This window comes from Numida meleagris, chromosome 3 (genome assembly GCF_002078875.1).
Source record: "Numida meleagris isolate 19003 breed g44 Domestic line chromosome 3, NumMel1.0, whole genome shotgun sequence".
NCBI classification, from domain to species: Eukaryota; Metazoa; Chordata; class Aves; order Galliformes; family Numididae; genus Numida; species Numida meleagris.
In genome coordinates this window covers 99,533,726-99,550,659 of record NC_034411.1, presented here as the reverse complement: position 1 = coordinate 99,550,659, position 16,934 = coordinate 99,533,726, and positions in this window count along the sequence as shown.

Below are 16,934 nucleotides of genomic sequence, written 5' to 3'. Positions count from 1 at the left end.
GGTTGCGCCTTCTTGAGGAGTCGTGACTCTGCGACTCCCAGGGTGCCCAGCGCTGTTCTTTGCTTGTGTTTTTTTTGCTTACTCGAATTAATAAATACTTTTCTATAATTTGACTTAAATTGTCAAATTTATGACAGATGTCAAAGGCCTTACTGAAGTCCATGAAGACATTGCTCCCCCAGTACATACCTTTTGACTCATCCACTCAAAGGGTGTGTACTGATTCTCCTTGATTAGCACTCGCCCAAGCATCACCAATTTTTGGAGTTACTATAAGCCAGAGACCATTCCTAAAAGACAGCATGGATAAGGCCACCTTACTTTAGGAGTAAGAGTGTTCAGTTGCTTAGGATGAAATAAACTAATGCTTGGTCTCAGGATTGAAATACGGACCCTCATGAATTGTGTTTACTAGTGAAGTTATAGCCAAGGTGACTAAATTTTAGGTTGCTTCTGCCTGCAGAGTAATCTACACCTGAATTAAAATGTTGGTTGGATTAAAACTATGGGAAGAAAATTTATGCGTTAGCATGACTTCCACAGAAAATGACAGAATGAGCATCAGTCTGCCGAGGGCTCCTGAGCAAAGCCCGTGCCTAACCCTGTGTGTATGCAGATGCTTTGGTAATTACTACTGGCAGCTTCTTTCCAGTCATGAATTACTGCCTGACGTCATCTCTTTAAAAAATTATTTCAGACAACGTCTATGCTAAAATAATACATACATAAGAAAAGCAATTACAAATATATATTTTTTGGAAGACATGATGCTAGTGTTCTGCTTGTTTACTTGTGTGTGCAAGGAGATGGAAAATATTCATTTCTATGTTTGGAGGACCACAGCATCATGATAAGCAGGGATATTAGCCATGATGTGATTGCCAGAAATGAGTGCCATTGCTACTGGAACTTGAGGTAGCCCATTTATAGCAGGCTTGGCTTTGCGCTGCCTTTGCCAGAGTTATCAAATGTTATGTATCTGTCTGAACTTGTCATCTGGACTCTGCAGTACTTTGGAGAGGAAAAAAAAATACCTCTAGAGAGCAATAATCTCCTCATTGATGAGGAAACGTAGATGACTAGTTTAATTAGACTTTAATTAACAACCTTGCCAAGTTCTCTGTTTCCCACCAGGGAAAGCAACAGATATATTTACAGTCCAATTTAGGCAAACACAGCACATATTTAAGGGAATCCCTATTGAGGCTTTTAAGCACATGATTAAGCCACACTGAATTTAATGAAATCTATAGATATGTGGGAAGCTAAGAAAATGTTTAAAGATGCTTTTGAAGAGTGTTTCAGACAGGAACCTTATGAGATTCACTTCACTGCTTTTCTTGCCATAGATAGAAAAATGAGTTGAATGGGTGTAGGATTTTGTCCGGAATCTTGCTGTATTTTGTCTAAATTTACCCGTTTAATATAGTACTTTATCCATTGTTAAAAAATCCAGTTTCAATGGCATTTATTTTTTACATTTTTATTTATTTTTATAAGCTAGTTTCTTTCTTCAAGGCATATAATCATCAGGAACTGTTAAATATCCATCCAAATTAGTCTTCAAACATATATTCAGATTTTAACTATATGCTCCTTCACATCTGTGTTTTTGAGATCTAGTTGCTTCAAAAAGTTCCATATCAAAAAGTCTCCTTTCTCTGTCTACTTTTCCATTGGCCTAAACTTTATTTCAAATGCAGTCAGATCAAACTTAGATGCTGACAATGAATAATGTAACCATGTTCCTCCTAATTCTGCCCTTTCTTCACATTAGGAACTTTCATCAGTTATTTTATATATAGTTATACTATTATCCTTACAACTCATTTTCCTACTTGCTTCTCAAACAAATCAATTTACTGATATATTTCTATAAATGCCAATTTGGAATTACTTAGCTCAGGTCTCTGCTCATGAGCCAAATTTCTTTAATGGATTAGTCCTTTAATTTTCTTTTTATCATAATAATTTTGTCTATTTTAGGGCCAGACAGTTTAAAGGAAACCATCATTTATTTTTGACTGCCAGGAATATTTCCATTGTCACTATAAGCTTAATCAAACCTAGAAAACTACTACACTTATTTGGCTTAGATATGAGCAGCAGAAATGCAATTTCAGTTCCTGATCTCAGTCTACATTTCCCAGAAAATACCAGAAACTCTGGAATATATTCTAGGAGTATTTGATAACTTGGTCCAAAATGCCTGCTCATACTTAACAATGTTTCTAATTTTATATTTGAGCAGTAGATAGAAATATGTGAAAAAAGGTTGCTTTCTGTTTGTTTTATGAAATTGCATGCCTCATTTACATGTGTAATTTTTCAGCCTTCATGATTTATAAAAATCTGAATGTAAAGATGAGTTTATCACAGTAAGTGATACAATTTTTCTGTTGTCTCACAGGCAACAACAGTGTGATATCCTGAAAGACTAGCAAGTCTACAAACAAAGATTCTGGGTGGTGGTAGTGACAAGAACTAACAATCAATGTCTGTGATAAATGTAGCACGCTACGAAGGAGGCACAACAGGATCCTCTGGCACAATAATAAATAATATCATTTTCTGTGGTATCAGATTTAGTTAATATATGGACATTTGCAAAAAAAATCTATAAATAAAGTAATTAATTTAAGTATGCACTAGCTCTTTAAAGTAATTTTTACTTTTGCATCTTGAGCAAGCTATATTAAGCAGGCAGGGGCCAGGAGTGGTGCTAATAAAGACAGAGAATCATTTCTGGATTGCCCTCTGCTAAACTATATCATGTCACAATGCAATAAAGGAAACAAATAAAATAAATAATAAATAAATAAAATGAAATAAATTTTCATGAGGGCAAAATTAGGAAGAGGAGGTCTTTTTGGAGAGAAGTTCATAATATTGTGTGCTCCCCTTTTCTTTGGAAGAAGGGGAAATGACAGCACACTAACAAATTTACCTGGCAAAGATATGAAAATGTTTATTTTAAGTGGAGAAAGAGCAGCCAGGGAGAAGGAGAGACATGAGATATATGAGATATGAAGCTGAAAAGCATAGTTTTTTTTTAACAATTTTAACATTTTGTTACTTTGTCAAATGACAATAGCCTACATCCGGAGAGTTGATGGTTTGAGAGTTTGCACTGGAGGTTTCAGGACAGAGAGCTAAGTCCCGCCACACTGAAGCCCGAATTCAGTACTTCTGATAACATCCTTCTGGACTGACAGCTAGAGGCCCTGCCTGTAACATACATCTCTTACAGTGAAGTAGCTCCATCTTGCTCAGGGGCCCACATGCGCAGAACATTTAAGCGCCTGCTATAGTGGTGGCCCTCCCTCACTATGTTACTGTTGCTTGGGTGTCTATTATCATGTTCAAAGGCACAATGGAAGCAGAACATGCAAAAGGAATACAAAACATTTATTTATTTGCTAGCACAGGTATCACATCCTTGTGCTGCTCCTTGGAATAGGCTGATCAATGGTGCTGGGTTGCCTTGCTTTTTTCTGCCTTTTTCCTACCCTGATAGGAATTAATCCCTTGTCACATCAATTGGTATTTTCCCACTTGGATTCTATCAGCTTCTACTATGTACCCTGCATGTTTTCACGTATCTTATTTTGCGCAGTTCTCTGTCAGTTTGTACTGACCTCATATTCCTCATTTATACTGGCTGCTTAGTTGCTTTGGACATCCATAAATCCACTTTGGTGTAGATATTGTGACCTTGAATAGTGCCTCAGTTTTTTGATTCAGTTTCTTTCTACCCAGTTCTTAACTACAGTCCCAGTCTCAGTGACCTGGTTTTAGTCACACATATGCTGTTTGTTTCTGGTGCTCATTAGTACCTTGATAAATTTATGTAGAATCCATTGTCACTAGAATGCAGGTGTTAAAAAGAAGGTTTTTATTCACTATTGACAATGGAGTTTTATTGTTGGTGACTTTCCTATTAAGGGCTTTCTAGAAAAATGCTAATGTGTGACCTCTACTGAAAAAAATGAATAACTTTGTCTAGAATGAGTCTATTCTCATTTCTCATTTAACCGTTCAATTTCCTTGGTGATATTTCCATACATTTCTACAAAGTTTTTCCTAACATGGTATTTCTACCCATTCAGAAACTGTAATTTGCATTTTCTTTCCCTCGCTAATTGTACTGACTGTTATCATTTGAATACATTTAATTTAATTTCTTTTCAATTTAATTCTATAATGATCAGAGGAAGTCTCTGATGACCAAGAGAATGTTTGGGAATGTCCAGCATGTCTTCACCATGGGCAAATTTATCTGACTAATCTGTTTTCTGATGAACTGACAGCCTAGTGGTGCTTTTGGTCTGATCTCCCATGACATCTCTACAGCCAAATTTGTGAGATATAGTTTGGCCATACAGACTGTAAAACAGATAGAAGTCTGGCTGGTGTGGAGGATCTAGAGGATGAAACACCAGGTACTGAATACTCAATTTCCAATCTACATGAACTCTGAGGACTTTAGTTTTGATTAGCTCTCATCTGATCAAGAGACTGTGTGGTTCCTAACAACAGAAGCATGGCCAGCACTGCTGAAATACATCTTCTAGTTTTTATTCATCCAAGAAGAGTGAAGTTTACCAGCTCAGGTGTGCACATCAATAAAAAAATAAAGCAAAGTAAGTGGGAACAACTTGGAGAATAGCTTGAAACAGCTCACTTTGGATCTGACATAAAACAATAATGTAGAGTCATGTCATGCTAGGCAGAAACTGGAGAATTTTTTTTTTCATTTGAAGGATTTTTTTTTTCTAATGACACAAAGTCTTCATATTTTCATGCACCGTCAGCCTGGTTCAGAAAAGAATGTCTCATTTTTCATTCATTAATTCCTTCTCCCCATAGTTTTATTTATTTATTTATCTGTTTCTCTTTACACCCGGACTAGTTGTGTCTGTAAGAATTTGAATATGTTCTCAGTTTGTTTTCCAAAAGTATTGTAAAAACTGCTCAGATACCTGTAGTCACTTCACACACAAATAAGAAGTTGGATTGAATGCAGTTCTGCAACTTCCATGAGACACGCTGAGGGACTGGTATATTGGAAAAAGTTGTAAGGATCATCTAGTATGGAAGTTCAGGACACAAGTATTTGTAAATCACTTGTTTCTCGTGAGATCTATGAAAAAGAACAAAACATTGAGAGACACTGAGTAGAAATAGAGTAGAAAGAACATATATATAATAGCTCAGGTTGTATTTAATCAGTTAGAAAACTAGTGCATATTGCACTTTACAGTACTTTGAACTTGTGTGATTTGGTAATAGGTATCCAGCTCATCTGTAAAGTGATAGCATCATACTTGTGATTTTTATTTTGTGAAACAGCTGTTTTATTTAAACTAAAGAGTATTTCTCTTAGAAATGCTCAGGTATTTTACTCTATACTTTGCTAATCAGCTGTATGCTTCAGTACTTGAGTTCTTTTCGGTGAGGTGGGAAGTGTATGGGAAGGGACATAGTCTTTCCTGAAAAAAAAGAAAAACTAATGAAGAGAATTGTATTTATTTCAAATAATATTTTAATAGTAAGATTAGATCTTTAAATTAGACCTTTAAATCTGAAATGGTATTTACTTGTATCAACTTAGGAAAGATACAGAAAATCTTGCATAGCCAAAATTAGAATATCATTAAATGTTCAAAGATTTTTTTTTAATTGTTCAATTAATTTATGCACATATTCTCTTCCTCAAATAAAGAACGAGCAACATAACTATTGTACAGAAGATGAAACATTTTATCAGTACTTGAGGGGAGAAGAAAGAGGACAGGTTACGGTTGTCAGGTAAGCGTTAAATGTTGTTGGTGCTGATACAGAACCTTGTTTTCTCCTTCCCTCATTGTTAATATTTGGCTAGATTTTCCTGATACTTCCTTTCAGTCCTGGAAATAATTCATTACACACAAGAATTCATAACATATTCATCATCTTTAACAATGAGGAGTATTGCCAATGATTAACTGAAGTTCAAAGAAGTAATAAGTGAAAATTCAAGCAATTCCCCATGTACCTTCTTTTGATACCTACAAAAATTGTGATTTATTAGAGAGAGATTTTTCATTTTAGAAACCAGATTGGTTGTACCTGTTACACCATGTTCATTTAGAGATCTTTCTACATTTAATGATTAATTTAATCAATGCTCCTGTTACCAAGGAAGATGTAATTCACAGATCATCTATATTCCCTCACTTTTGAAACTGGTCCTCTTTAAATTAAAATACTGGCTCTAGTTTTGACAGCTATGAGCTATCATGACCTTCACAAGAACTTTTTGGGGTTATATCTCTATTCCTTCAAAATATTGAAAATTAGAGTTTGTTTAGATTGTTATCTTTTTAGGATTTACAAAGAAATTACAGCACTGGATTTCTGCCTGGGTTTGAAACTTTCCTCTTTGAGGAATTAAAGTTCTTTTTCATAAAACTGAGGCATTCTATAAAAAATTACATCTACAGGGTACATTCTATTAGGTACTTCCTATCTACCTTTAAATGAATAAAATATTTTGAATGAATGACATATTTCTTCTCATTATTGACCATGTTACTTACCTCTTTGATCACTGACAAGAACTTCTTCAAAAAGTGAATGGAATTATTGTTTTTATTACACAATCTAAATAGCTGTGTTGGGCAAGGGGAACTGAGAAAAAAACAGTTTAGGAATTCATGTCTTGCATATGAAATATGAAGGGACAAAACCTTGCTCAATATCACAGGAGATGTTTCTTGCACATCTGACAATAGAATCATTCAGTCTGGTTCCTTAGCTACAAGGCTTTCAATCCCTGCACTTTCAAAGCTGTACTGTATGTTTCTTTGATAATCATTAGAAGACTATCCCAATGTTTTATTGGAAAATAAAGTGTTGGGTGTCGTGTTTTCTCATAAATAAACGAAGCACTAGAAAGGAAATTATTAGAATGAAATCTTTAGATTCGTATTTTTCTTCAAATGTGCAGTACTGTGCCTTGAAGTGTATTGATTTATGTTCCATTGTATAGCATTAAGAGAGTTAACAGTTATGGAAGAAATATTTTTTAATTTTATGAATTCATTATTCTTCAAAATAGGATTGTGTTTCATAAAAATGTAATAAGAATTAAAACAGCACTGAAGAAGGCTAAACAGCTTAGTCTGATAATTTTATGAACACTGATATTTGGGCATTTTTTTGTGCAACTAATCAGAAATGTTGAGCAGTTAATTCTGCTGCAGACTACGATTGTGAGAATCAAGAGAGAAAAAACAAAAAACAGCAGCAGTAACCAATTAAGCAGTCTCCTCTTGAATGTCCTCTTGTGAAGTCATTTAAAAAAGAGACAAAATATTTCCTGTATGACATAGCAATAGATTTTAGAAAAGTATACAAAAAAAGCATGAATTTGTGAAAAAAAAAAAAAAGACAATGAAGACCAGCTGTCTTTTGGCACCATCTGTTTTATAAAGACTCTTAATTATTGCAAAAGAATAGAGGAAGCAAGGTATGCTACCCAAGCAATTTTTTGGAGAACTACTCAGCATATAGAGAAAACAATAATCCAACACCATCCAGTACTCTCCAATATTCCCATTTTCTGAATTATTGAAACTCTAACATTCTCAGTTGGTTGGGATATGCTTTGTGGGAATTTTGACTTTGAGTCACTATGAGCAGCACATCTCCTAAGCAGCAGTGTGGCTATCGGAATTTTAAGATCTACTTTCCAGTTCAGTGGTTTGGTAACTGTGAAACAAAAAAAACCTCAGCCATTGTATTTCCTGTCTTTTTTTTTTTTCCCCTTAGTCATTCTACCACTTACGTACCTGAACCGTTGTTACTGTGCTTTCTTGGCACAGTGGAAGGGAGGAACAGTGTGATTCAGGTAGCTGATTGAACCTGCCTGGACCCACAGGGATACTGTCACGTTACACTGTGAGCCCATTACAGTTCCATTACAGTTCCATTACAATATGTAATGTTTTTCTTCATGCATTCTACATCATTAACTGAATTACTAATCTATAAAAGATTTTGGAAGAAGTCCTTTTTGAGGCTTTCATACTCAGTCAATAAAATAAAAAAAAAAATCCATTTTTCGCTCTCTCCTGATTCATTTAAAACAATTTGAAGTTGCAGCTGGAAGTTTAAGCTGGTTTTTTGTCTTTGCTCATTAGTAGATAACAAATGTCTGTAACTACAATATTTCTGGTGAATCATATGTCATCCCATCACCTTCATATAATGTACCACTTTCTACATCTTGCATTATTAGTGATATTGCATGTACTGACCATACAGTAGTGACCTGTTCCACTGGTGATAAACAAAGTGAAGGAAAATACACTTTATTGCCATCATTGTGCTCTACAATGGCCAGGTCAATAGAAATAAGATCTATTTTGTTTTCTTAATATCAGGGAACCTGATTCCCAAAGCAAACAAAATGTATGTTGTGATGACAACATTTTAGTATGTGTTAATTTTGACTGCTATAATTCTCAGTGTTACTGCTCAAAATTAAACAGATATTCAAAATCATTCTTGAACATGGGTTCACGTCTTTGATTGTGCCAATATATTCCTGTAGAAATGAAAGTATTTTGACTGAGATCCTGAAAGAACATCTCTCTTTTGAAAGAAAATTTAGATGCTTTTTGCTATTGTAGACCTAGATTTTTTCCCTTTTGCTATTATTTCTGTGCTTTATCCAATTGATATTTCATTTCAGAAGTATAAAAAGATGTGGTAGCAGTTCAAATATCTATGATCAATATCTTGGTCTGTTCTTGAATAGCCTAATCATTGAATTTAAAGAATTATGCTGATATCAGTTCATGTGTTATTGGGACCATGGTATCGCTTAAATCCTATGAGGAAAGGCGCTTCTTTTTAGAGTACTGTTTGGCTTGCTGGTATAGACACATTTTCCCCTGGGAGGTAGGAAGCTGAATTCCCTCATGCTGATGAATGGATTACCCGCAAAAATAAGTACCTCTTTGCATTGTTTCTGAATAGTAGTGGCAAGGTGCTGTGCTTTCTGATGGATTCAGTGCTGCATGTGCCATTTAATATGCTCCCTGTATGCTTGCCAGGCTAAGCTCTCTGTATTGTCTGTGGGTGACAAAGAAGTTTAGAAGAGAGGGGAGTATATAAAATGTTTGCCTAGGAATTATTAGAACATTAGGCGGAATAACAATCTTAAAGTCTCCTGTATTTTAATAAGCAGAGAAAATGGGATTTTTTCCTGTCTTGTTCATATGTTTCAGTTTTTCAACCATTTCTTTTTCATCTTGATTGGAACCACAGAAAGGGTTGTAGTTCTAGCAGTGAACCATAGTTCCCAAGATCAATGATCTGAGAGATTTCTGAGAAAAAAAGTGACTTATTAAAATGAGACCTTTTAATGTTGAAAAGATGGGGAGCTGGGGAAGGGAAGGTTTGAAGAAGAGAGTAGAAATGTGCTTTACTCAGGACAGAAGAAAACCTGCATCAAATGCGGGTGACTTGGCAAATGTGGATTAAGTGTTACTGCCAAGTATTGTGACTGTAAAGCTATTTTAGGGATTTCTGCATTTTCTACAGTAAGTGGTATGACAAATGAATGTATAAAAAAATTCATTCTGAGTGTTCCAACATTCTGTCACTGATGGTAAATAAAGAACTGCTCTGCGCAAGACTGACAGTCTTATGCGTTTACTGGGGACTGATTTAATGCTCTATAATTAAGTGTAAAATTGGAAAAGAGGAAAATGTAATGATGAGCAAAATTTCATAGCTAGGTTTCTGAATTGCCAAATGCTTCAGAAGGCTGCAATTTCACAGCAGGATTGGTTCCAGAAGTGGAAATTGGACATAAATATTTCCAGAGAGTGGAAATGTAAATTAAAAAAAAATAATTAAGAAACATTCTTTGTTCTAATGAATTCTCTATCAATAATTATGAACTAATCATGAAGCTATGGTTTAGAAATCAACTTATGAAAAAAATCTTTAATGAATTAACTTCAGTTGTAAATCTGTGTCTGAGAATATTTCAAACAGGTGGTCAATTTTGGTGCATTATTTCATGATAATTGCACATAAAATGCATTGAGTATGTTGGCTGCTGAAAAAGAACAATGTGACTATTACAAATCAGTATTTTTCAGGTATTATATAAATGACTCTAGCACCCAAACACATCTATTGTTGCTGATTAATAGCACATTAATCTATTCTTTTTTTTTTATTTTGTTTTCAATCAACGGACTGTATTTTTTATTAGTCATCTCTAGATTCTATTTATTAAAGGAAGTTTTAGGGCAGAATGTCTGCCTCTTCCTTTGTTCTTGAGCTAGCTGTACCCAGGGGACATAACAGGTACCATGCCTGTAAAAGGAAATCAGTATTCTGTACTCATATAATTGGTTTGAAGACATATTTAAAGCTTTGGAATGGCTTTGGGAAGAGGTAGGGTTAGCACTGAACCTTCACTGTGAATGTATTTTTCTTATAAGATATAAGAGTAGTGGAGCCTTTAAGACAAGCAGAAAAATGAAGAGTGATTTTGAAGATACACAAATAAGACAATCTGCTAGAGCCAGTTACTGACTCAATAACGAAAACAAGAGCTCTTTCTTAATAGAATTCCTGCTGATATCAGGTGTACAATGTATTGGAAACTCCTGTCAAACTAAAAGGCTTTGGCACAGAAAAGTGCTGATTATAGGTTTTAGTGACCCAACTCTATGTTTTTTCTGTTTGATTGAAAGTCTGTTACTGATGGACAGAATGATGGCCTTGCTTCACTCTTGGACTGAATACCAGCTAGTTTTAGGAGCCAAACTTATTATCTAGTAGTTAAGTGTCATCAACATGTCTCAGATTGGAAGCATGCAAGAATGAAAACACTACATGTGGCAAAGAGAATTGTTTGAGCATGCCAATACATCATGAAAAATAAGTCCAGAGAAGATAAAGGAAGAGTGCCAAAGGTGAGCAAGTTTATAAATTAAATTGTTCCAGTTGGACAAGCTTCTTCCAAATTCTAGAAAAAATAATTTATATTTAAATGGGAGTGTTTTATTCTCCATTTCAAATTTTTATGGAACACTTTAGGATTTTTTTGAAAGTAATTAAATGGATCAAAATGACCTATAGATGGAAAGAAAAAGCAAAAGTATGGAGTGGACCAAAGTGGAAATGCAAATAATGTTTTCACTGAGAGCTTTGTCAAAAGTCTGGATAATAGTGTCAATTATTTTGAATGGAGGATCTATTTTGGTAAAACCAAATGAAGGAGTGTGGTTTTAGTTTGTTTTTACTTCTCATTCTTCTACAGTGTTATTGAATGGCAATGAATTATTGATTTTCTCCAAACTGAGTCTGTTCTGACTGCAGTAGTAACTGATGAACAATCTCCCTGCCCTTTTCTTGACCCGTGAGCTGTTCTATTGTATTTTGTTTCCAGTCATACTAGGGATGGGGAGTGAGAGAAAGGATTGGTGGGCACCTGTCAGCCAGTCAAGTTTGGCCCACCGAAAACAATTACAAGAAGATCAAACTGTATCTGACAAACAATATATGGCTCACAAAACAGCTGATGTGAAAACATACTGGAAACACTGCCTTTTTTTTTTTTTTTTTTTTTTTTTGGTTAATTTGCTTGCTTTGACACTTAGAATTCATACAGTGGTTTTGAATGTATAAATGTCTATTATGTAATCCTGTTGTGGTTCATTTCTTAATTTATAGATGAAACACTTCCAAAATATTCCATATTCTGATACATCTATGAAATATTTTGTTTACTTTTTTTCTGTGTATATTTATATAGGTAGATCTCATTTAAATAGAAACTTCTCAGTCCTACTTTTTTGATGTTCTTGTTTCTCAATGCTGCACAAAAAAAAAGATAATTATTTAATACTCTAGAGATTACTCTTTGGGAAAATTACTCTGTGCAAAATAACTACTTATAACAGCTTCTAACTTACGTTGGCAAATGTATATCTCTAAATTCAAAGTAGCAGCAGTTATTATAGTTATTATAATTGATGCTTTGTTTTATAAGAACAATTGGGCATACTTTTCCCTTTTAACAACCCTGTGTTTTTAGCAAATATGAACTGAATTCTGTTTTAGTATCTTATCTGAGAACAGTCAACGCCTCCTCTTTTATAAACAGAGAAAAGAGAGCATCAACCTGCAGGCTGTTGCATGAAGAGAGAGAATTCAATGTCAGGCACTGAATTAAATTACACAGCTGAACTAGTGGAAGAAGTTTAAGATAACAACTGATTGCTAGTATTTGCAAAGTCTAAAGGCAAACATCTGGCTATGTTTTGTCCTTCAGGTATGACATGTATCTCTAAGAATAGAACCATCAAAAATCCCATAAGAGCAAACTGGCCTGGGAGAAAATTAGAAGGTAGGAGAAAAACATCTTTATTTATTCATCTTACCATGACTTTTTCTGCCACTAGGTTTGCTTGAAGTGAAATATTTCAGAATTCAATTCTGCTTACCTTAAAAAAGATTTTATTCTGTTTATTTTCTTAATATTTTCTGCTAAGAGGAAAATATACTAGTACTTTCCAGTAATTTTTGCCTGTTAACTTCCAGTGTTCTAGGACTATGAATAGTGATTCCCTTTAAAAACCACAACTACATTTACATCAGATAATGCGTATTTTTCTTACTTTAAAAAAGGAATAGTTGTAGTTTCTCATCTATCAGAGGCTAGAGACCTTTAGTTATTGCAAACTTTTTAATGGAGTTCAAACTAGCATCTAAAATCCATTTTACCTCTCCCTTCAGTGCATTATTTACTTCTGCTGTATTTAACTTCCATGTAACACAAGATGACTCATGCCATTAACTGTACTTCATGGCTGGACAGAGTATTTCAACCTTTTTTTTTCCAGGAAAGAAAATCAGTAAAACTATGGCATCCACTTTAGCATATACAAGTAAAAATGTGGCCATCCACCTGTATTGTGCTGAATAGAGTAGGCAGGTGGAACAACATATTCAACACATTAACTGTTCAGGTAGAGTCTGTATTAAATGCACACATCAATTAGATGCCCGTTTCCTTTGCAAGTAAGTTTTTATTTTACTTAAATATTTGAACATTTATTTTATTGTATTAATGATGAAGATATTTAAAGAGTCTTAAATTTTGTTTTGGTTTCAGGTGTGTAAGGGAGTAATTTCAACATTCATATAGTAATTAGGCTTTCTGCTCAGACTGTGGTATGCTTTGGTTTTTATAAGCTGTTTTTAACTTTGCCCAGGGTAGAAATCAAAATTATCAAATTAATTCATGTCTGCCACCAAAATATGTATTATCAATTGTTGATTTACCACCGAACCAGCACATTAAAGACTGTAATACAACATATGAACAGAATGAGGCTCTGCCAAACAACATAAAATTGCTGGAAGTCTCAATTTTCTTAGTATATTTCAGTGGAAAATATGTTCAGTAAGTACAACTTTTTTTTTCTGCCAGTAGGTTTCAGTGGGAAACATTTCCAGAACATACAGTCTACCACTGCCACTACCATTACACACCTCCAGTGTGTCCACATCTCAATTCTCTCCTTTCCTGTAGACTCACGTTTCCAGAAAGCCTCAAACAACCAATTCTGCTCAAACACAGGCCCATGTCACTTCCACGTTTACTGTGTATTGCATGCTTAACATAGCTTAGACACTTGCTCTTTGTTTTGCTTTTTACTGCTGAAACAGTTTTGCCAAGCTCTGTATTTCTTTAATTGACCTGACAGGTGTTTTAAAGCTGTGGGTTCTCCTTTGTAAGCCTGGTCCCATTTTCTTGTCATTAAATGCCTATGCTCTGCTACAATGATGTACCCTATGTCCCAACTTCTCAAGTCACTTGCTGTCATACCAAGCCTGTCCACATGTATGTTGGTCACAAATATTTTGTTTTGAAGGATAGAGCTCCTATGGCTGTAGGAGAAGCTTGAATGAGTTTCATGCTTTGAGAAGCATGAAACTCTGCACCAGAAAATGCACAAAACAGACAAAATATGTGAAACTCTAGTCCCTAAGCTCCAGGAAACATCTAGAGAACATGTAGAAGTCCCAGTCTAGATCTAAATAAAATAGCTGACATTATTGCTTTGGGATATTGCTCGCTGACATTCCACCAATGGCTGGTGGAAGGATTGTTTGCTCCAAAGTTGCCATGCAGCCTATATGCACCTACCTGGCTTGTTTTGTATGAAATTGTTATGCTGTACTTTAATTTTTTCACCAAAGTAGCAATCTAATAAATAGGTAACGCATAGCTGGGGGATGATACCATTGGATATGGCTTGCAAAGGGAATGCTTCAATTTACAACATTTACAAGAAAATTTATTTTGTGCCAAAACTTGGGATTTTAATCTATTTATTTATTTACTTTTAGTTAAAAACGAATGCTTCAGACATCCTTCAATCCACTCAGAAATTTTCAGTTATTCAAGTCCTAGTTACCAACATTTCTTTAAAAAGAAATCTACATCTAATTTTCTAATCTAATTATCTAATTTTTCTAGCTGAAATGTAAAATGAATTAGTGAGTAAGTGCTTGAGGCAGATATCCAGAATGCAAACTTTCACCTTCTCTGGTTAAAAGCAGTATTAGCAAAGGAGATCAGCAAATGGAAACGTTGCCTCACCTTTGGAAGTGAGTGGTAACTGGTTGTGGTTTCAGTATCTTTGGCAATTAGGTAGAGCAAGAACAGGTTTTGCATATACTTGTCTTCTAGAGATATATTTTAAATTCTTTTTTCTTCATTGCCTAGATTGAAACTCAAAAGATGAACTAAGTAATTTCATCTGCTGTAAGTACTGAAAGAAATATAAAACCCAAAATGTTTAAATTGATTATCAGGAAACTGTTTTCTGGCATTGAAATATATTATGCTGCTGGATTGTCCCAGAAGGCAAATAACAGAGGCTTAGCTTCTTGGTCATGCTTCTAAGTAGATGGAGGTCAAGAAAATTCTGTGAATCATCCCGGCAAAGCAGGAATTGGGGAAGGTGATCTCAGAATCATGTTCATCTATAAATGCTATGATTCTGTGATTCATTTTAATTTAACATAATGTGTAGTGCCTCATGTAGTAGTTTCTGCACTGTCCAGGCAGGATGACAGACACTAACACAAGGGAAAAAAAATGAGCAGCAGTAAGAAAAAACTTCTCCTGCTACTAATTAATCATGATATGATTTTTCTTCTAATAGAACCTTCTTTCCAGCCACTGACATATGGTGCTCATAAAACCAGTTAATTTGCAATAGCACATCCATACGTCTACATGTCAGATGGGTGTTTTACTTTTGTAAGCTGGTGGCCAGGCTACTGTAAAAGAGTGTTCAAGATAAAGGTCACCAAGAGGTATCACACAGTTTTATGTGAGGGAGGGCACAGAAGAGCAAGTGTTCACTTAATCCTCCCCTCTCCAATTCAGTTCATTATTTGCAAGTTTTAGGGGCAGATGTGTAATCTGGGAAGTTTTCCAAACTCATTTTTCAGAACATTAGGTGTTCTCAATATCAGGCACACTAAGCAAATTCCTCTTTGTAATAGTTTTGCCACTAGCATTGAAGGTGAGCTGCTTTCTGCATGAAAATAGATGGCTGAGAACTTGGGCCAAACCAAACTATTTGTAGATAAAAATTACTTAGAAAATCTTTTAGCTGGTTTCTCCCTTGCTCCCACCTCTCTGTTCTACTTCAGACTTTGAACACTTACATAAAATGCCTCCTTTCAGGGAAAGTTTCTGAAAAAAAAGAAAAAAGAAAAAAAAGGTAGTACCTGAAAAAGCTGTGAAAGGAATCCAGAATAATTCTGTGTAAGAACTATGAATCACCTAGCCCAAGCTGTTGATCTAAAAGTTTCCAAATATCTGGACTTGTTGCTACTTACACTTGTTATTTCTATTTCAGTGGAGTTCTTTCTGCAGTTTTTAATGCCTTAGAAGAATGGTTTATTTTCTTTCCCTATGAAGAAGGGCAGAATCTTGAAATACTAAGAAGTATTGAAATGGACCGTTGTGTTTAATTTAGCAGCCACATCTTTGGCTTTTCTTTTCTCTTGCTTTAATGAGAATCCACAGTGGAATTCAAGCTTCTTGCTACTGAGTCCTTGAGTTTAAAGGGGACTCAGCTCTGTCTGCATCCAGTGCAATTCATCTGCTTTCCTGCACTTTTAACTGTTGTGTTGGGGAGGTTTGTGTCTTCAGCTGTATATCATCTGATTGGTTTTATTTATTTCTACATATGTGTATGTAGAAATACGTACACAAGGTAGCAGTATGGAAGACACTGACTAGATACATGGGTCATGCTTTGTTAATGTTTTGTTACCTTTTTGCCTGAAAGTTTTGATTTTTAGCTATTGTCTTTTTTTTTCCCCTGATTTTGGGAACTGTGGAACATGTTTGCTAACTGGCCAGTGAACAACTTACATCTTACTGAAACTTGGAATTGAAACTAGAGAAGCAAAAGTGGGGAGTTGCTCTAGTAAAACCACTACGATACAATAAACTTTTGAAAATGAGTAATAATTTTGCAAAATTTAGCACTTTTTTTTCTGTGTAACACACAATGTAATGAATTGCTAGCATTTATGACACAAGTTGCAATATCATATTGTATTAGTTAAATAAAAAATGCCTATAAACTTCCTCACAGAACAGGTGTTTCCATTAAAAAACTTCTTATCTGAAAAACATAGCAGCCTAGCAAAAAAAGCTACATCAATAACCTCAATAATGGCAGAAGTTGTTGATTTAATCATGTTCTTTCAAGTTAAGTGAATGGATAAACATCCTCTTAAATTGGAGCAGTGTTCAGCAGAGGGAACAACAGTATTATATTCAAATATTTATCCGTAACGAATTTTAGCCCATACTGGCTTCTTAA